This window comes from Schistocerca serialis, chromosome 6 (genome assembly GCF_023864345.2).
Source record: "Schistocerca serialis cubense isolate TAMUIC-IGC-003099 chromosome 6, iqSchSeri2.2, whole genome shotgun sequence".
Lineage (NCBI taxonomy): Eukaryota > Metazoa > Arthropoda > Insecta > Orthoptera > Acrididae > Schistocerca > Schistocerca serialis.
Window position 1 is genome coordinate 725,105,312 of NC_064643.1, and position 22,888 is coordinate 725,128,199.

The window sequence follows — 22,888 nt, forward strand, 5'->3', positions numbered from 1 at the left end:
TTCTTTCGCAAATTGAAGCCTATGTTTCATAGAAGCACACTTCGTTTGGCGAGAGATGTCGTTTCACCTGATATAGTCTCTTTCTTACGAGTATACCCTCCTTGCTTCGTCCGCCATCTTTTTTTTCTGAATCCATGGTAGCACCGTTCCTTCATTTCGTCTACTGGTATACAATTTGTATGTTAAATTGGTCGATAATCTCATTTCTGCTGCTCCTAATTACTACCATGTCCTTTATTTTCATCAGTGCGTCTTCGATGTACGAATTGAACAGAAAAGACGAACGACTGCAGTCCCAGCACTTCTCTCTTAATCTTCCGTTCTTATTGTTCCCTGTAGTGTGTATTGTACACATTCGATGTTATCCATCTCTCCTAGCATACACTATTTTGTCTGAGACTTTCAAACATCTTGTAAACTTTTGCCTTCCCGAGCCTTTTTCTTTGTCGACAAATCCTTTGGATGTTCCTTGATTTTCAAGAAGTTTTGCTTCCCGTATCAAGTGCAAAGTCAAAACTGCCTCTGGATATACTTACCTTATGGGTATATGGATGCTGTGGAAGCATATATAATGGGTAGAAGGCACACTAGTACTTACTAAGGAAACGGGCCAAGGTAGGAAATGCAGGTTGATTCATAAGGGCCCACGTGGTTGCAACAAAATTAAAAAAAACGAAATTATATGGTAATTATCTGTTTCGAACGATCGAAGGAAGTTAGTACAAATGATAATCTTATAAACTGGTACGGATTTAAGCCAAGGAAATAGTTCCGGATGTCACAAACAAATTCATCGTGAAGAAATAAACTTAATGAAGTATAACTTTCTTTAACTGGCATGATACGCCCGGACTACCTGTCTCTTTAAAGTGAAAAATGAACATAACCTATCTTAGGCTTCCCTTTCTCTTACGCACTAGGCCTGATAGTCATGAAGTCAGCTGACACAAAGGTCTGGAAGTTAGACTGAACAAAGTTTAAGAGAATGAATTTTGGAAAATTACAAAACCCGTAACAACCAAATACTCTAAAGAGGTGCATTAGTTTTCTGGAAACTCAGGGAAACCCGCAATTCCTCGTTCGGGCTAGTGAAAAAACAGAACCCCTTATAGCCCTCATTTTCTGCTAGGGATCACATCAAGAACATCGGCAAGAGATAATCTTGCAACAGACTGGCACTGTCGCATCAAAGATCTTAGTGCGCCGATGTCCAGTGAGCCCAAGCTCAGAGAGTGAGAGAGAGGGAGAAAACTGTAGTTTATTGCTTTTTATGTGTAATGAGGGATGTGAGAGATGGTACCACGAGTCGTCGTAGATTATTTTCAAACTTAACAAGTGATCCAGACCATGTGTGCCAGTGAGCAGGAAAACGTGACTGTACAGTCGACCGGCGAAGAATCGATATCTGATTCCCTGTATCTTCGACCAATCGCGCACCTATGTATGTAAGAGAGTCACCTGCCCAGTTTTTTGATATATAAATCTCAGTTCGCTTGCCTGTGTCCTCACGGCAGCACTTGAGAACCACAAACAAGAATCCTGTTGCTGTTTTTGTTGTGCTAATTTATAGTGGTAGTTTGTACCGCCTTATATTTTTAAGGTTCTGTGTTCTGTTACCATATAAATAGGAACCTTATTTGTGGTATATAAAGCAGAGTGCTACAAGAACTCGAAAAGTTGGAGGTTGCTCACACAAAACCGGGGAAAAATCTATAAAAGTCCGCAACCGACGTTGACAACGAAACTGCCGTTAACAGAATATACAATTTACGAAACAAACATCTCAGACAGAGAGAGAGAGAGAATTCATAAAGCTCACTGAAATCTGAGCATCTTCGGGCAGCTTTTACGAATCGTCATTGTGGTACTATCATCTCGCAAATATGGAATAGGTGGGATCAGGAGGTTAATACGGAACGCCGTGCTGGATCCCAACGGCCTCGTATCACTAGCAGTCGAGATGACAGGCATCGTATCCACATGGCTGTAACAGATCGTGCAGCCACGTCTCGATCCATGAGTCAACAGATGGGGACGTTTGCAAGACAACAACCATCTGCACGAACAGTTCGACGAAGCTTGCAGCAGCATGGACTATCAGCTCAGAGACCATGGCTGCGGTTACCCTTGACGCTGCATCACAGACAGGAGCGCCTGTGATGGTGTACTCAACGACGAACCTGGGTGCACGAATGGCAAAATGTCATTTTTTCGGATGAATCCAGGTTCTGTTTACAGCATCATGATGGTCGCATCCGTGTTTGGCGACATCGCAGTGAACGCACAGTGGAAGCGTGTATTCGTCATCGCCACACTGGCGTATCACTTGTCGTGATGGTATGGGGTGGCATTGGTTACACGTCTCGGTCACCTCTTGTTCGCATTGACTTCACTTTGAACAGTGGACGTTACATTTCAGATGTGTTACGACCCGTGGCTCTACCCTTCATTCGATCCCTGCGAAACCCTACACTTCAGCAGGATAATGCACGACCGCATGTTGCAGGTCCTGTACGGGCCTTTCTGGATACAGAAAATGTTCGACTGCTGCCCTGGACAACACATTCTCCAGATCTCTCACCAATTGAAAATGTCTGGTCAATGGTGGCTGAGCAACTGGCTCGTCACAATACGCCAGCCACTACTCTTGATTAACTGTGATATCGTGTTGAAGCTGCATGGGCAGCTGTACCTGTACCCGCCATCAAAGTTCTGTTTGACTCAATGCGCAGGAGTATCAAGACCGTTATTACGGCCAGAGGTGGTTGTTCTGGGTACTGATTTCTTAGGATCTATGCACCCAAATTGTGTGAAAATGTAATCACATGTCAGTTCTAGTATACTATATTTATCCAATGAATATCCGTTTATCATCTGCATTTCTTCTTGGTGTAGCAACTTTAATGGCCAGTAGTGTATTTAAAGCTGCAATATTATTAATCCTTATTAAAAATAAGTAATAACAAATAAATATGACATTCTTTACATGCAGAATGTCGTATTGTGAAAGTACGACCTACTTAGCAACGAGGTCATTTGTAACTGGCAGCAAATAAATAAGTAACCAAATAAATAATAGTAAATAAATACCCGCAGGAAGTTGAAGAAATGACCTTAGTGTGTTCGTCGCCTCCTTCTCCATGATAACGCAAGATCCCACACAAGTCTGCGCTCCCGAGGAGCTCACAAGACTCCACGGGACTGTTCTTTGTCTTCCACCCTACAGCCCTCACCTCACACCTTCCGACTTCCATCTGTCTGTTTCAACGACGGACGCACTCCGTGGGAAGCGGTGCGTGGATGATGGGGAGGTCATTCATACAGGAAGATGGTGGCTGCGACGTCGACGGGCAGAATAGTACCACGCCGGCATAAAGGACCTCACAATAAGGTGACGTAGGCCGTCACATTTAATGGAGATTATTTTGAAACATAGGGCTTTGTAGCCAGAGGAGCAGATAATAATATGGTGTATTGGAATCCTGAATAAAACCAAGCTACCTAAAAACAAAGTGTTGCACTACTTATTGAACGCCCCTCGTAAAAGTGTGGGGAATCAGCTTAGCTTTTTGAAATTATTGGAGGGTACATTTTTAACTATTAGCTGCTATGTGCTCTGCATGTGTGAACACAAAAATGTTGTAATTGTCAGATGTTCTACTAATGTAATAAGGGCTGGCTTCATGAAATACACTATGTGACCAAAAGTATCCCGACACCTGCCTGAAAATGAGTTACAAGTTCGTGGCGCACTCCATCGGTAATGCTGTAATTCAATATGGTGCTGCCTCACCCTTAGCCAAGATGAAAGCTTCTACTCTCGCAGCCATACGTTTAATCAGGTGCTGGAAGGTTTCTTGGGGAATGGCTGCCCATTCTTCACGGAGTGCTGCACTGAAGAGAGGTATCGATGTCGGTCAGTGAGAACTGGCACGAAGGCAGCGTTCCAAAACATCCCAAAGGTGTTCTATAGGATTCAGCCAGGACTCTGTGCAGGCCAGTACATTACAGGGATGTTACTGTAGTGCAACCACTCCGCCACAGGCCGTGCATTATGAACAGGTGCTCGATCGTGTTGAAAGGTGCAATTGCCATCCCCTAATTGCTCTTCAACAATAGGAAGCAAAAGGTGCTTAAAACATCAATGTAGGCCTGTGCTGTGATAGTGCCACGCAAAACAGCAAGGGGTGCAAGCCCCCTCCACGAAAAACACGACCACACCATAACACCACCGCCTCAGAATTTTAATGGTTGGCACCACACACGCTGGCAGATGACGTTCACCAAGCATTCGCCATATCCACACCCTGCCATCGGATCGCCACATGTGTGCCGTGATTCGTCACTCCACACAACGTTTTGCCACTGTTCAATCATCCAGTGTTTACGCTCCTTACACCAAGCGAGGCGTCGTCTGCCATTTACCGGCGTGATGTGTGGGTTATGAGCAACCGCTTGACTATGAAATCAAAGTTTTCTAACCTTCCGCCTATGTGTCATAGTATTTACCGTGGATCCTGATGCAGTTTGGAATTTCAGTGTGATGGTCTGGATAGATGTCTGCCTATTACACATTACGACCCTCTTCAACTGTTGGCATTCTGTGTCAGTCAACAGACGAGGTAGTCCTGTACTCTTTTGTGCTGTACGTTTCCCTTCAAGTTTCCACTTCACTATCATATCGGAAACAGTTTTAGGAAATCATATTGAACTGGTTGTTTCAACGTTTAAATATTGCTTTTCCTACTATTAGGGTGCTTTTTATTTTCTAATATAAAACATTTTATGTACCGTCATGTCATAAAATATATGACACAAGTGACCCCAATCACCTGATCACGTTCGAAGTCCGTGAGTTCCGCGGAGCGCTCCATTCTACTCTCTCAGCGTGTCTAATGACTACTGAGTTAGCTGATGTGGAGTACCTGGCAGTAGGTGGTAGAACAATGCACCTAATATGAAAAGCGTATGTTTTGGAGTGTCCGGATACTTTTCATCATGTAGTGTATACACGGTGGTCCATTGATAGTGACCGGGCCAAATATCTCACGAAATAAGCATCAAACGAAAAAACTACAAAGAACGAAACTCGTCTAGCTTGAAGGGGGAAACCAGATGGCGCTATGGTTGGCCCGCTAGATGGCGCTGCCATAGGTCAAACGGATATCAACTGCGTTTTTTTTTAAATAGGAACCCCCATTTTTATTACATATTCGTGTCGTACGTAGAGAAATATGAATGTTTTAGTTTGACCACTTTTTTCGCTTTGTGATAGATGGCGCTGTAATAGTCACAAACATATCGCGCACAATTTTAGACGAACAGTTGGTAACAGGTAGGGTTTTAAATTAAAATACAGAACGCAGGTACGTTTGAACTTTTATTTCGGTTGTTCCAATGTGATACATGTACCTTTGTGAACTTATCATTTCTGAGAACGCATGCTGTTACAGCGTGATTACCTGTAAATACCACATTAATGCAATAAATGCTCAAAATGATGTCCGCCAATCTCAATGCATTTGGCAATACGTGTAACGACATTCCTCTCAACAGCGAGTAGTTCACCTTCCGTAATGTTCGCACATGCATTGACAAAGCGCTGACGCATGTTGTCAGGCGTTGTCGGTGGATCACGATGGCAAATATCCTTCAACTTTCCCCACAGAAAGAAATCCGGGGACGTCAGTCCGGTGAACGTGCGGGCCATGGTATGGTGCTTCGACGACCAATCCACCTGTCATGAAATATGCTATTCAATGCCGCTTCAACCGCACGCGAGCTATGTGCCGGACATCCATAATGTTGGAAGTACATCGCCATTCTGTCAGTGAAACATCTTGTAGTAACATCGGCAGAACATTACGTAGGAAATCAGCATACATTGCACCATTTAGATTACCAATTATCCTTCCTCCCATAATGCCGCACCATAAATTAACCCGCCAAGGTCGCTGATGTTCCACTTGTCGCAGTCATCGTGGATTTTCCGTTTCCCAATAGTGGATATTATGCCGGTTTACGTTACCGCTGTTGGTGAATGACGTTTCGTCGCTAAATAGAACGCGTGCAAAAAATCTGTCATCGTCCCGTAATTTCTGTTGTGCCCAGTGGCAGAACTGTACACGACGATCAAAGTCGTCGCCATGCAATTCCTGGTGCATAGAAATATGGGACTGGTGCAATCGATGTTGATGTAGCATTCTCAACACCGACGTTTTTGAGATTCCCGATTCTCGCGCAATTTGTCTGCTACTGATGTGCGGATTAGCCGCGACAGCAGCTAAAACATCTACTTGGGCATCATCATTTGTTGCAGGTCGTGGTTGGCGTTTCATATGTGGCTGAACACTTCCTGTTTCCCTAAATAACGTAACTATCCGGCGAACGGTCCGAACACTTGGATGATGTCGTCCAGGATACCGAGTAGCATATATAGCACACGCCCGTTGGGCATTTTGATTACAATAGCCAAACATCAACACGATATCGAGCTTTTCCGCAATTGGAAATCGGTCCATTTGAAAACGGGTAATGTATCACGGAGCAAATACCGTCCGCACTGGCGGAATGTTACGTGATACCACGTACTTATACCTTTGTGACTATTGAAGCGCCATCTATCACAAAGCAAAAAAAGGGGTCCATCTAAAACAGTTATATTTCTTTACGTACTACACGAATATGTAATAAAAATGGGGGTTCCTATTTAAAAAACGCAGTTCATATCCGTTTGACCTATGGCAGCGCCATCTAGCGGGCCAACCATAGCGCCATCTGGCTTCCCCCGTCAAGTTAGACAAGTTTCGTCTTTGTAGATTTTTCGTTTGACGCTTATTTCGTGAGATATTTGGCCCGGTCACGATCAATGGACCACCCTATACACAAAGTATGAGTAACATCAAAAAATTTGCTTGAGGCATCCTGTGTTTGTTATAGCAGAATGATCACAGAGAGGCGGTATCATTCCAAACGGAACGAAGTGTCTACAATGAGAGCACGCAGCCACCATCTGATGTGTGGTGCTGTACATTCGCCCTCGCGCTATTCCAGAAGAGCAGTCGCTGAACGCGGCCGAGTGTGGCTGCTGAAGGCGGATCCGTGTGTGTGTGTGTGTGTGTGTGTGTGTGTGTGTGTGGGCGTGGCTGCGGGCAGCCACATGTCGCCTCTGAGGGGCGGCGCTGCTGTGCTGACACGAGAGCACAGGTGGCGGCGTCAGCGGACCCTGTGTCCGGAAACTACTTGTCAGCAAGCGGTGGAGCGGCGTGTGTGGCCGCATCTGCATCAGTCCTCTGGCTGGACCGTGCACGTCGACACGAGTGGGGCTGCAGAACGTGCCAACTGGTTTATCAAAATAACGCACTTTCTTGATAAATACACTCCTGGAAATGGAAAAAAGAACACATTGACACCGGTGTGTCAGACCCACCATACTTGCTCCGAACACTGCGAGAGGGCTGTACAAGCAATGATCACACGCACGGCACAGCGGACACACCAGGAACCGCGGTGTTGGCCGTTGAATGGCGCTAGCTGCGCAGCATTTGTGCACCGTCGCCGTCAGTGTCAGCCAGTTTGCCGTGGCATACGGAGCTCCATCGCATGCCGCGACAGCGTGGACGTGAACCGTATGTGCAATTGACGGACTTTGAGCGAGGGCGTATAGTGGGCATGCGGGATGCCGGGTGGACGTACCGCCGAATTGCTCAACACGTGGGGCGTGAGGTCTCCACAGTACATCGATGTTGTCGCCAGTGGTCGGCGGAAGGTGCACGTGCCCGTCGACCTGGGACCGGACCGCAGCGACGCACGGATGCACGCCAAGACCGTAGGATCCTACGCAGTGCCGTAGGGGACCGCACCGCCACTTCCCAGCAAATTAGGGACACTGTTGCTTCTGGGGTATCGGCGAGGACCATTCGCAACCGTCTCCATGAAGCTGGGCTACGGTCCCGCACACCGTTAGGCCGTCTTCCGCTCACGCCCCAACATCGTGCAGCCCGTCTCCAGTGGTGTCGCGACAGGCGTGAATGGAGGGACGAATGGAGACGTGTCGTCTTCAGCGATGAGAGTCGCTTCTGCCTTGGTGCCAATGATGGTCGTATGCGTGTTTGGCGCCGTGCAGGTGAGCGCCACAATCAGGACTGCATACGACCGAGGCACACAGGGCCAACACCCGGCATCATGGTGTGGGGAGCGATCTCCTACACTGGCCGTACACCACTGGTGATCGTCGAGGGGACACTGAATAGTGCACGGTACATCCAAACCGTCATCGAACCCATCGTTCTACCATTCCTAGACCGGCAAGGGAACTTGCTGTTCCAACAGGACAATGCACGTCCGCATGTATCCCGTGCCACCCAAATTGCTCTAGAAGGTGTAAGTCAACTACCCTGGCCAGCAAGATCTCCGGATCTGTCCCCCATTGAGCATGTTTGGGACTGGATGAAGCGTCGTCTCACGCGGTCTGCACGTCCAGCACGAACGCTGGTCCAACTGAGGCGCCAGGTGGAAATGGCATGGCAAGCCGTTCCACAGGACTACATCCAGCATCTCTACGATCGTCTCCATGGGAGAATAGCAGCCTGCATTGCTGCGAAAGGTGGATATACACTGTACTAGTGCCGACATTGTGCATGCTCTGTTGCCTGTGTCTATGTGCCTGTGGTTCTGTCAGTGTGATCATGTGATGTATCTGACCCCAGGAATGTGTCAATAAAGTTTCCCCTTCCTGGGACAATGAATTCACGGTGTTCTTATTTCAATTTCCAGGAGTGTATGTACTCACGCGCTGATGGGTGACGTGAGTGGTCTTAATTTATATTTTTGATGCAGACTGGTTTTATTTCGTGTCCCGTAAATTGTGTCCATTGATATATGCAGTCAGAAAAGGCCGAGGAAACTTCTATTAAGCCCCTTTTCTGACCTTTGCAACTTGTCGAGCGGGTAGAAAAGCCGAGGTCAGAAGACGCCGGAAGACGCTCGAGCAAAATTTCTTTTAGTCGTGAGTGATCATAATTTTTTTGTGTACTATATGATCACAAAACTTATAGTTGAGACCCACTCTTCAGAAACTGAAATGGGAAACGTGAACAGTAAATTACAAACAAGTAATTCAAAAACATCCTGGCAGATTAAAACTGTGTGCCGGACCGAGACTCGTACTCGGGACCTTTGCCTTTCACGGGCAAGTGCTCTAGCAGCTGAGCTACCCAAGCACGACTCACGGCAACTCCTCACAGCTTTACTTCTGCCAGTACCTCGCTTGGGTAGCTCAGTTGGTAGAGCACTTGCCCGCGAAAGGCAAAGGTCCCGAGTTCGAGTCTGCCAGGAAGTTTCATATCAGCGCACACTCCGATGCAGAGTGAAAGTCTCATTCTAAAGTAATTCAAAAGTCATATTTCTTCTGCTTGCTAAAGGATGCCGCAAAATAAATGTAAGAATAATTATAACATGAAATATGAGCCATACCTGTGGATCGGCGTGTGGTACCTGTATTGCACATGACCCACATCGTCATACTAACTAAAAGCCCAGGATTCCGAACTCGTAGAGCTACTTGCGCGTGCCCTCTGTACTTGACGTCAAAACATGAAATCTGTTTTCTTTACAATCAGTCCTGCATATCATTGTCATTATTACCAACTGGAAGATATATCAGCATTATAAAATTGTACATTATGTAACATATATTTTAAAAGTACATAATATGCACCATAAAATAACTTACACAAAATCAAGCAAACAAATTGTTTGAGATGACAGTACATAAAATGATTTTTTATATTAGTGTAACTAACCGGTTACTACGGGATATTTCTCATTATTGGGAATGGAAATACTTATTGCTTATGAAATCAACGTGAGAAGAATAGGGTCGCCACCGACTCAAACCGTACAACTAATCAAAGATTTGGTCGAGTCGGAAAATAAATTAATTTGATCACAGACCAAAAACTCACGAACATGCATACGTTGTTATGTCGATCATATGGGATACGATGTAATTAACAGTGTTCCCCGCGCAGTATTCACGACAATCAAACATTTAAAATAAAATAGCACATGCAAGAACACTGTGCGGAAGATCAGCTCCCAGCAACACACCTGAAAATAAGACTTAATCTACAGCATTTGTTATAAAATTCAAGGGGAGACTAATCACTGGACCTGTGCATAAGGAAACGCATTGGATGTGCTAACGGGAAAGCTACGAGGTGAGTGGCTTAGGTGCAAAAACCTAATCTCGGAACACAAGAGAAAATTATAGATAAAATCATTTATTCCTAAGATAAGGATGTGAGGCATGTACACGATTCCTGATAACACGTGGTTTGTGGAGGCACAATTTCTAGGTATAGTGCCAAATTCCAACAATATCACGTCATACAATCATGTTAACATTTTCTAAAACAAACATACGATCGGACAGTTAGTGATGCCGGTAGCCCAACAACTATAATGTTCTACCACGTGATTGGCTCCCCAGGGACGAAAGACACATAAAGCAAGGAAAATTTACGAGAAGGCAAAGCTATTGATATTTAGGAAGGTGAAAGCTTATGCAGGCACAGCTGAAGGCAAACAGACATTCATACAGAAGCGAGTGCTCACTTCTTATCGACACCTTTGTGTGGCGCTCTTCCGGCGGATCCAAGTCTGCTACAGAATTTTTGCTAAAAGGAAAATCTGCCAAAGTTTTGCATTCCTTGCTGCGACAAGGCAAAACAATCTTCCAGATTTGAAAATCGAGACCAAAAGCTAACAACTCTCCCCTCGCCAAGTAACAACGCGCCACGCGGTCAGTCTAACTCACCCTTCTTCGACTGGAGCACAGCTGTGGACGCTTCCCGTACCGGCGGCAGACTGCCTTCCGCTTCTCCAGCCTCTTCCTCGCTCCGCGTGGACCGGAAAACCCCAAGATGCCATTTCCGCCACCAACCTAACGCAGGTGGATTTCTCACAAGTAGCGGAAACCTCTTTGCCGACTTGACCACTACGAGAGTTGGCTATTCTGTACAACTGCTGCTGAATCTGTACGACTATCGCAGACTTTCTGCAGCAGACTACGCCACCGTCTAGCAACGTGACACACAACCACATTCATTCAATCACACTACTATGAGAGTAAAGAGAACAGAGAAACGAGGAAAAGAAAGAGAAATGGTAATGAAAATGGGCTACCGGACTAATGAAAGGTGGCTACAGGACCCTTTCATTAGAAAATAAAAAGCATCCTCAAAGAAGGAAAAGCAAGATTTAAGCGTTGAAACAACCAGTGCAATATGAGTATGTAAGAGAGCTTTTCTTTTTCAGAAGGATGTTTTGTTTACGTTTATGATCATTTGCATAGAGGCGTCGACGCGTCTCCGACAAGGCGGCAAAGCACCCCGCTGCGGACGTATGGAGCATTTGCGGTGGACGAGGACTCTCAGTGTGCAGCTGGGCCGTGACAAGTCAGTAGGTAGTTTCCGGGAATACCGGGCGCAAATTCCACAAATATAACTATGGCTGTAAATTTCACTGGGTGCAGTTTCCATACATCCGTTTCATTCAGCTCTCCATGCTATTCTACTCTGTGTAAGTCTCTTCATCTCTGCAGGCTACATCCATGTGAAGCTGTTTGTTGTATTCAGGTCGTGGACTCCTCCTTACCCCACTCATCCTTCAATTAGTAAACTAACTATTCGTCAGGATGTGTGCTATCAAACTGTTCTTCATTTTGCTCAGTTTTTTATCATAAAACTCTTTCCTCTTCTTGTAGTTTCTATATTGCTACAACTTCGTGAATTCAGCTATTAAATATTTTATTACAGAGAATGAACACTATGATTGTCCGCCCCTGGTGGCTGGGTGGTCTGCGTGACCGACTGTTATACCTAACGGCCCGGGTTCGATTCCCGGCCTGGGTCGGAGGTTTTCTCCGCTCAGGGACTGGGTGTTGTGTTGTTCTTATCCTTCTCATCATCATTTCATCCCCATCGACACGCAAGTCGCCGAAGTGGCGTCAACTCTAAAGACTTGCACCAGGCGAACGGTTTACCGACGGGAGGCCCTAGCCACACGGCATTTCCAACACTATAATTTACTATCTTGTCTCCATTCACTTGCTCTTGTGATTTTTTGTTTATTATCTATCAATTTCGAAGCTATATTCTTTCTTTTTCAAGATCCTTTACTATACGACCGATATAAAAATGCAAGTAAATTCAGATAATACAGTCCAGCATCCTTTGCTGATGTTGTTATGCGACTGACAATCTCACCTAAAATGACAGGTCAGTCCTTTTAAACCAATGATGCAATGTACAAAGGCCGTTCAAAAAGTTTTGCACAGTCATCTCTAATTTTTTTACTTTTTGCAAGAGGAGAATGAAATTTTTTGTGAACATACTTGGAACATTTAGCTATACATTGAGCCTACTCAACGTAGCCTTCATCAGCTGAGACGCACCTGGCCCAACGTTCTTTCCGTGATATAAATGCACTTTGGTAAAATTCTGGGGATTGATCGCTTGAAACAGGAAATAAGATCGTTCTCACTATCATATGTTTTACCGCACAGGTGGGCCTTCAGACAACGAAAGAGGTAAAAATCAGATAGAACTAAGTCCGGACTGTAGGGAGGATGAGGAATAATTTTCCACCCCATTTTCCTGATTTTCTCCTGCGTCATAAGGGCTGTATGGGGTTTGGCATTGTCATGGTGTAGTCTGATGAGCTGACCCTGAAGCTGTGCTCTGTGGGTCTTGATGGCACGTCGCAGCTTGTCCGATGACAAACAGTATCGGTCCCGGTTAATTGTGCAGCCAGGTCAATGAAAATGACACCACACTGATCCCAGAAGAAGGAGGCCATCACCTTTCGGCCTGCTGTTCGTGAAGGTCTTGGTTTCTTCTTCCGAGGGGAACCCGGATGACGCTCCTCCATGGGTTGGGTTTTGCTCTCGGGTTCGAACAAAAACAACCATGTTTCATCGTGGGTAATGGCGCCGTCAAAACACTGTTTCCACTCTTCAGTAAAGGTCTTCATGAGACCTTCTCACAGATTCTTCCTCATTTCTCTTGTCAATAATCTAGGCACCCAACGTGCGCCTATTTTTCTTTACCCTACTTACTGTACCAGTGATACCACACTATCAAATGACAAACGAGTCATTTCAGCAAGCTGTCGTGTCGTCACACATCTGTCATTTCGGATGATTTGATCAATGGTCTTCTTATTTACATTACTTACTGCCGTCGATGGTGTACCCCATCGTGGATTGTTCAGTAGAGAGAAATCACCTTCTTTAAACGTCTGCAACCACGCTGGATACTGCTGCAATCCAGTGTGTCCTCCCCATAAACAGGGTGCAACTTCTTGTAAATCGATGTGGCAGAGTTGAAGAGGAACTCCATCACCGACCGTAGTTGGAACCTGACATCTACTTCACGTTACATTATGGCTGACCTATAAATAAAAGAAAATACTTTTATACACCAACTTATAGCTACATGTTCCAAGTATGTTCACAAAAAATTTCATTCTCCTCCTGCAAAAAATAAAAAAATTAGAGACGACTGTGTAAGCCTTATTGAACGCCCTTTGTAAGAATGGCTCTGTTCGTCGAATCTGCGGTATCTACTGCGGAGTTGGCTTCTACGACGAGGCAGCTTACGCTCCACCATCTTAATGTCAGGATCACCTGCCAGGGGTCCAGCCACAGCACTGATGACTCGGGGTTCGAATTGAGGCCCTCTCAGTCACCAAGGCACTGGTGGCCTGAAGCCAGTGGCCAGCCAGCTTCACCTCTAGCCAAGTCTGGTCGTGCCACCTTGCGCAGTGCTGCTGGCAGCCTGACTAAGCAGACATCACAAAGTCCTTGTTGCTGCCGGGCTAGATGACGTAGCAACAGCCAGGATGCGTCACAACAACGCTATCTGATTGCTATCTGATGTTGGTTCGAGCCTTCTGTAAAAACAGTAGCACACTGGCGCAGGTCCTGTCACCAGTGTGTGTAAAGTTGTAGCCTATGTATTGCAATTAGGACGTGGCCGAAAATATTTTCAACGTGAGATGAGTTCTACTACGTCATCATTAACAAAGTGAGAGGCAGAATGTCTCGTAGGTTGCTTAGCTTAGGTGATTCTCGAACAAAGAGGAAAAGTTGTGAGGCACAGCGTTATGGGATTGTTTTTCCCTAAACCCCTCTCTCTATCCATCTCCTCCTCCTCCTCTCATCGTCCACCTCCTTCAGGCTCAATCTCCTCCTGCCCCTCTTTCCGTCGATTTTCTACAGTCCCTCTCTCTGTCCATCGCCTCCCACCCCACTTCCCTCTTCATATCTCCTCCCCCCCCCCCCCACTCTGTCTATCTACTTCTCAGCCACTCTCTGTCCATGGCCTCCTTCCTGTTCTCCCTGGTCATTTCCTCCTTCTCCCTCTCTCTTTCTACTTCTCTCCCCTCTCTCTGTACATTTCCTCCTCTTCCCTATTACTATCCACCTCTTCTTCCCCCCTGTCTGTGTCGATCCCCTCCTTTCCCCCTCTGTCTCTCCATCTCCTCCACCCCTTCCCTTCCCTTTTAATGACCGTCACCCAAACAGGAGGTTGTAGTTCTTACCCCCACAGTATTTCTTTATTGACAGTAAGTAACGTTTGTACCAAATTTGGTTGAAATCTGTCCAGGGCTTTAGGTTGAGCTTTTTACCTGCAACTTCACACGTCACACATGTTTCACACATGTCACACATGGCACACATGTCACACATGTTTCACGTATATTTAAGACATTTCACACATATTTGTACACATATTTCACCTGTATCTCTAACAAATTTCTCCTTGCAGTTTCATTTTCACACATTTCAATGTTTACGAAGTCTTATCTTCCGAAGTACAGGTCGCACAATGATATAATTTTGCAGGCACACTCAGCGGGATATGTGGATACTTTCTGTGAAATACATTGGGAATAGAGTTAGTAGCCAAGAAGTAATTAATTAAAAACGTCAAACATGAGACTGCATTCTTCACGGATGTCAGTGTTTGTAACGTCATATCTCTCGAACTATTTATCGTACAATGATTAATGTTGTAGGTACATTCAGTGGTAAACGCGAATATTGTCTACAAAATGTTTTGTGAATAGAGTTAGTAGTAAAGAACCAATAAATTAGAACGTCTTGCCTGATGCGGCAACTTTACTGTACAAACAACGAAAATGTAGTAAGTGATAAACTTTTTTTTCTTTCGTCATTTTTCGGAGCGTGTCAGCGAGAAAAAGTTTGTAAAAAGTTTGATATTATGTAGAAAGTTTGTTGCAAGTGACTAAGTGTTATCACCCTTCTTTCCACACAGTAAGTGATATGGGTACCAAGTTTGGTTCAAATCGATTCAGTAGTTCAGGAGGAGACATGGAACATACATACATTGTATAATACGTATGGATTTTTCAGGGCTCTTGGATGAGTTTGTCTCGCAGCGTCGCTTTCCCTTGACTATTCCCTAATTTCTGGAAGCGTCCAATCTTGGTAGGAATGACTCTCAGACACAGGCAGTTTTGTTACCATTTCCGCATTTGGCTAGGCCATCTGACCGCTGTTACAGCTGTTGTATTAAAGACGTGTTATTGCCTCTGCAGCAACCGTGGTTGTCAGAGCACTGCTTTCGCCTCTGTCTGTTGACAGTTAAGCTTAGTCCATTTTCCGCCGGTCATTCACCGTGTCTTCCAGGCCCTACGCCTGTTCCGTTTTTTCCCAACAGCAGTCACAGCACTGTTGGGACGTAGATAAAGGCTACCACTGGCAATGAGCTGCATGTGATTCACCGCGACCCACCTTTCTCCACCAGAGAACACCCGCCACCCGTTAATAACACATTTTATTAATTACATGATTACATATCCACAACTCAGGTCCGATATTCCGCAAGCTCGCATTTTGTGTGATTGTGGAAATGTGTGAAGTGCTTCCGAAATTCAAGGAACACGGTATAAAGCTGGGTGCCTGTATCTACCATCCTCTGGATCTCATAGATGAACTGACAGATTTAAGTGTCATTGAGTTGTTGTTCGCGGAATCACTGTCGATTCCTAGAGAGAGGGTATTGGTTCTAGAGTAAAGTTTATCTGTGTAGGTATCTTCATTACATTCGTTTCACCATTACTTAAGCTAAAGCCTATTGGTACAATTTTGTGAGTGTTCTGTATTTTGATTAACAACATTATTGTCTACACCGTATCTATAAACGTGTGAGAACTATGTTTATTTGCAAAAAAAGTTTCCGCCAGGATTGTATTGCCAGCACAGAGTTTGAAAATAAATAAAGACAATGATTTTTCCATTGAAGTGAATCGTAAGAACAATTGCAAACTCTCATCTTTGTGAAAATACTCTGCTGTTAGCTGACTTGTACAAAAGACGTTTCTCGAAAGTGATGCCTTGTAATTCGAACATTTATTGGCGATAAGCACAATACATCATCTTGCACAATCAGACAAGTAGTTTCAGTTCTTAGAAATGTATGCAGACCTATCTGTTTCGTTTCTATGGTTAATTAACAGTAGGTCCTGTACTGTATTTATAATTGAGTGTTTTGTTGATTTACCGGTGTTGAGATTATAGCAAATGAGGTGTAATGTATTTTGAAGGGCTTCTCTGTGCTGTAACAAACTAACCACCTGGTGCAAACGATGCTGTGAGTTCTTTGATTGCTCTGGGACAAGGTTGGGTTGGGTTGTTTTTGGGGGAAGAGACCAAACAGCTAGGTCACCGGTTCCATCGGATCAGGGAAGGAAGGAAAAGGGAGTCGGCCGTGCCCTTTCAAAGGAATCATCCCGGCTTTTGCCTGAAGCGATTTAGGGAAATCACGGATACTTAAATTAGGATGGCCGGACTCGGATATGAACCGTCGTCTTCCCGAATGCGAGTCCAATGTGCTAACCATTGCGCCACCTCGCTCGGTCATGTGACGTCTTCTGGTTGCTAAATGTTACCGAAGCAGCTACAGGCGAAACGTCATTGCTCCTAAATGACGCTCTCTAAATAGCTTTCCAGAATAGACATTCAAAGTGCCTTCTCTTATTTTTTAATTAATCGCTTAAAATCAGATACCTCAATGTGTCAATCGAAGCAGTTTTCGTTGTAACAATGTTGTAGTCACATTCAGGTTTTCGATAATTCCGATTCAATGAGTCAGCAATATTCGATTTAACTATTTTATTTTACACAGTTTGAGAGGCACCCACATGCCTTGCTCATACTGTGGCATCAAGCAGTCAGGCCTGCAAGATGACTGGTCTGCCAAGCGAGTGGATTCATTCTTATTTATCGAGTAACATGAACTCTAGTACTCACAACTAAGTTACAGGTTATCCTCCTATATGACTAATACGCAACGGATACACGCATCTGACTATCAGTAATTTACAGAACTCTGACTGTACACTACGCACTGGCAATACCACATTTTCTTTTTGTCTTTTATTTAACGGCTTTTGTCAACACGTGGCCACCGCCCTGAATTTGAATGGCGCACACACTATAAATTCGGGACATTATGACAACATACAATTCGAAGAAAAAGTCCACCAATATTTTTCTTTTCACTATCTTATTTATTCCGATAAATTCTCTAACCTAAACACACAAATTCTACAACCTACAACAATAACACATGAGAAATTCCGCCCAGTGGGCATGGCTTTACAATGGTGAATCTCTATATTATGGTCTCGTAATTACTTTTAACGCTACAGTGCGCTTTCTGGATAGGATGGTGGATCTTTTATTATACCTCACGCTTCGACTCTCACAATCATCATCACTAAACTTTCCTCCAGACCTAGCGGTACCGAAGGAACAAGCATAACCCACTAATCTTTTGAAACTACCTCGCTACTCTTCCATGCAAACCACACATACCCAAATTACATGACATACACCACACTACAGCATGAAATACTACACAGAGAATAGTCACAACATTATCACTTTCAGCTTTCCCACTTCAATTAATATTTATCCCAGTTTCACACGACACTGCCCCACTTCATAATTCCACTTTCCTACTCTGAACTCTGGAGATATATGCACGTCTTCCTGTGCAATGCAAGCCAAGTGGCGTTGCTGGATAGACGGCCAACTCACCTTGCTTCTCTCTCAGAGTTTAAATCTAGCGTCACACGGAATCATATCACGCAAAGTAACATTAAGAACATACCCATCACACACGCGAGTCCTCAACTGATACCATGGACGAGTACTTCTCTTTATCCTTTGTCTCATACACAGATTGAGACTCACACAGTACTCACCACGTGGAAGTACTCGTCTCTAATTTCAAGTCGTGCACACGCCATTTCTTAAATATTTCCAACTTATAGTACACACGCCAGTAATTCGGCTTAACTTAAGCACTCGGAAGTATTTCAACTTATTGCTACACGTGGTTTCATTGTGACCGTTGGTCACTTCCGAAGATTACTACGATCCCCTTAATATTACCTGCCTGGCATTTAATTCTCCCCACAAAAGTTCCTGAAATAGAGAAATTATTATTTCAAACTACTCTTATATTCCACATGCATACCATGTCTCCACTCTTTCGTCATTACGGAGCACACCCAAGACAGGTCTTAACAGCACAAGATCCAGCGGCAGAGTGCTGAAACATGGCCGTTCTCTAGGTCCTCTCCCATATCTGTCGAGGTGGGGGAAGCACCTTGCTATCGTATTGGTCAGCCACATTTCAGGCGCTCAAAGCTCTGATAAATTTCATCTCTTTGGTCCCACCAAAGGTGGCCAAAGGATCGACTCAAAGATGATCATATATTCACATTCACTATCTGCGGTTAGCAGACGACCATACATTCATTCATTTCACAGATCTCACCAAACTGGATGTAGGGATTTACTTTGTGGGAGTGCACATGTGATCAATTAAATAAATAAATTGTCATTCTTTCCCAGACTGGTATCCGGCTTCGCTGTATTAATTGAAATTGAGTTATTTTACAAAAAAAAACGTGTTCTTCTGACAAAAATAATGAAGTATGTTGTACCTATTTTCAATGTCGGGCGGTTTCAAGTTATGTATAAATGAGACTTGACAAGATCTCGAGTAAACAAGGAAATGTCAAACATAAATAAAAAGAGTAAAAATAAGAGCGATAAGATGTGTCTGCAATCCAAAGGACAAAAATAAAATACAGTTTGCATCTCAATCCCAAGTCGATGCTTCCCACAGTATGACTATATACAAACAAAAACTTTAACTCATGTAACTTTGACAGCGTTTTTTGCAATTAGTAACTGATAAAGATTTTCGTAATTAAAGTTACTGTGAATATGAGCTTTCTACACGGCACGAACGTTTTGACTAATTCCTGCATATGCTTGCAATTTGTCAGTCATATTATAGATGTATTTACAGAATTTTTAGCAACAATATTTTCCTCTGAAATTTCATATATATAAACCGGAAAAGCGTATCATCGAAAAATCCTCAAGTTGCTAGGAAGCATCATCTGGACTATTAACTTGCTTCGAACAGTGACGCTGTCATTTTACATGATAGGCATTGTCGATTCCAGAGAACTCTGTGCGTATCCACCTTCCTCTCCCATCAAGCCTGTCATCTGACCACCCCAAGGAGTACATTCACCAGCCAAAACATTATGACGACCAATCTTCGTAACGCAATGTATCACTAATTCTGCGTGTCACTGCTCCTACAATTCAAGTAATTCCCACAAACAACTGTCCACTGATTTGTGGACGTAGTGATGGCGCTCGAATAGCGACCCACAGGATACGTATCAGGCGAATTTGGTGGCTACGACATTAACTTGACTTCACTATCGGGATCCTCGAACTATTGTAGCATGATTATGGCTTCGAGGCACGGACAGTTATTCTGCTAAAAGATGACATAGGCGTCAGGGGACACATCAAGCATGAAGGGATGCAGCTGGTCCGCAGCTAACCCGGTGTCTTTAACTGCTACCACAGGTCCCGTACAAGCGCAGGAGAATGTCTATCATAGCGTAATACTGCTTCCACCAGCCTGCGTCCGTGGCTCGAACAGTCGTTCGCCTGGATGACGGCGTTTGTGGAGACGACCATCGACCTGGCGTGGCTAAAACGTGATTCATCCGACGATCCGACAAGTTTCCAGTGATACACGGACCAATGTCGATAATTCCGAGCCCAATACAATCTTAAAATGACGATGTCGTTGGGACAACATGTGAACACGCAAGGGGTGTGTAACGCTGCGCTAGCACACACGATACTCCTTAAAGCCTGTACTATAGTAAGTTGACGGGCTTCACCTTAAGAGAAAGGATTCTGTATAGACATTGACCGCGTGTACCTGAATGGAGGCAAATCAGACTTACACCCACTCAGTAATAACAATGGTACGTCAAGCAAGTCCGAAATGCAACTACACGTCAGGACGGACAAGAAACAACACAGAAGATGTTACCAATTTGTTAATAATACGGTCGCCAGCCTGATTAGGCATTAATTGAGTTTCTTCCCTGTACAAGTTGAAGTACGTGTATGCAAAACAACACGTAATAACACTGCATAATATGGTAAATTTTAGAACCAGAAAATCTACTGAACTAATAATTTCACTTTCTGTACTAATATGAACAAGCCATAAATACACAACAATACACTATAACGTTTACTACAAACTTCGTACAGTCTATAGATCTGATTAAAATCGGGCATAGGTTACCCTAGAAATAGCACTTTCGAAACACACACACAATGTCAATTTTGATAAATGTAAAACACTGATAAATTTTGGTTTTTGTATTGGCTTTAACTTTGCTGGTCTAATCAGTTTAGAACACTTCAGAATTCAAATGAATAAGAAAGAAGGGGGGGGGGGGGGGGGGGGACCCTGAAACTGTTACGATCACTGTATTAAAACAATTAATATATTGAAACCATTAAGCACTCAAAATTTCCACTATATGAGTTACTACTCTTTTTAGCTTATTTCCTGCTCATTTAATTACCATTATATTTGCCTCAAAATTATTAAACTTCATTACTAAACCAATTTCAAAATTATCTTCCCACTTTGTCAGACCTTTGTTATTTACCTATAGATTCATTAACAAAACAGTTCTTTAAACATCATTCTAACATAGCTAGGTCTGCAAGTAATTATTATTAACATAAACTTTAAATCTTCATCTCGGGACACTCGGATTGCACAACATGTGGAAAGGACCCTGTCTAGGTTAGTTGTGAGGATAATTAAATGATAGGACAGTTCTGGTAAAATTTAAGTTGTTATTGAACAGTATGGAACAAAAGTAACACTGGTCCACACGAATACAGTACTAAAAGTTTCAACCTGCTTGTATCGATGCGGCGGTCGGCAGGCAGCGAGATGGCGAGGCACAGGGCACACATACAACCACAGCCATGGCTCTTGACGTATCGGCACTTTGCTTCTTCTTAGCGTCGCAATTCTTTTCCATTTAGTGCCTATGGAATTTTGCCATGCTGTATAGGCGTCGGGACGGCACATCCGAGGCTCAATGAAACTACGTCTTCCAGGAGAGCCTCCTCGATCCAGAACGTGTGGCTCAGACCAATGCCCAACTCCGACTACTACTGCTGAGCCCGTTGTGCCGTGCAGCGCCCGTGTGCATTTTCCCGCGCTCGCCTGCCATCCACCTTTTACCGCTCCCCTACAGACAGGGTATTCACCAGAGGTTTTGCATTCTACATATCCCAATACATTGCCTACGTATGGACCAGACGCACAATTACAACTTTAACATCTTACAACAGATTCAACGTTTCTTACATTTCAATTCTGTGACAATATTGTTTGACATTTGGCATAAACATTAATATTGACATCGAAATTTGTTTACAGGTTTCTTAACACAATGACATGAAAAGAAAAGAAATGAAATCAGAATATCGATTACACTAATTTATCGAAAATCAGAAGAAAAAAATTATCTGTACAATAGTACAGCGTTCTTGTTGTTACAGGTGGTCTGCTCTGGAGCCCCCTGTTCAACAGTGTCCGCTAAATGGCGTGCTCTGCAACACACGTGCGGCCACCGACATTGCGCTCTTTCGCCATAGTAGCCACAGATCGCTATCTATCCTACTTTACTGGGCAGACAAGCCTCCAAACCCCATGTTCTCTGAAAAGTCGTGGACGTTCAACCACTTAGCCCCTAGTGGTAGTTTCACTGGGCTTCTATCACTTTCTGTAGATGTTCACGGCAGTAGCACGTGAACATTCGACCAGGTTTGCCGTTTTCGAGATATTCGTTCACTCACACTGCGGAAAAATTATCTGCCCTTCAGCAAAATCTCTTATCTCAGTGGACTTCTCCATTTGCAGCGCTTATCTTCACTAGGATAATCCCCCATATGTCTCTGTTCGGCTTACACACGTTTCTTAGAGCATCACGTGCCCCCAACGCCACTAGGAAGCATCCAACGTAGCAGTGCACACTGGTAACACTTCTTTGGCTTATCGCTGTGTAAACTGACCTATGTCTTCCATTTCAAACGAATCCTCAGAGCCATTGTTTCCCTAAAAAACTACTATTCAAGCCGCTTCATACATCCCTTCACACATTACACATTTCTTATAGCACTTAATCTCCCATCCCGTTTACATCTAGATCACTCACCCACGGAAAGATATCCGGAGCCCACACAAACATAAATGTTTCAGCTTGTGAGATCACATAACTCATCAACTGTAAAGAAAAGTGTTTATGTTCCTGGCAATGATGACGATGATGATGTGTTCTGCACAGTAGGCAGATCCTTCACTATAAATTCAGCACTATTCAGTCCTTCCGGTTTCCCGCCATCTTTTTCGTAGCATCGCCTGATGTCACT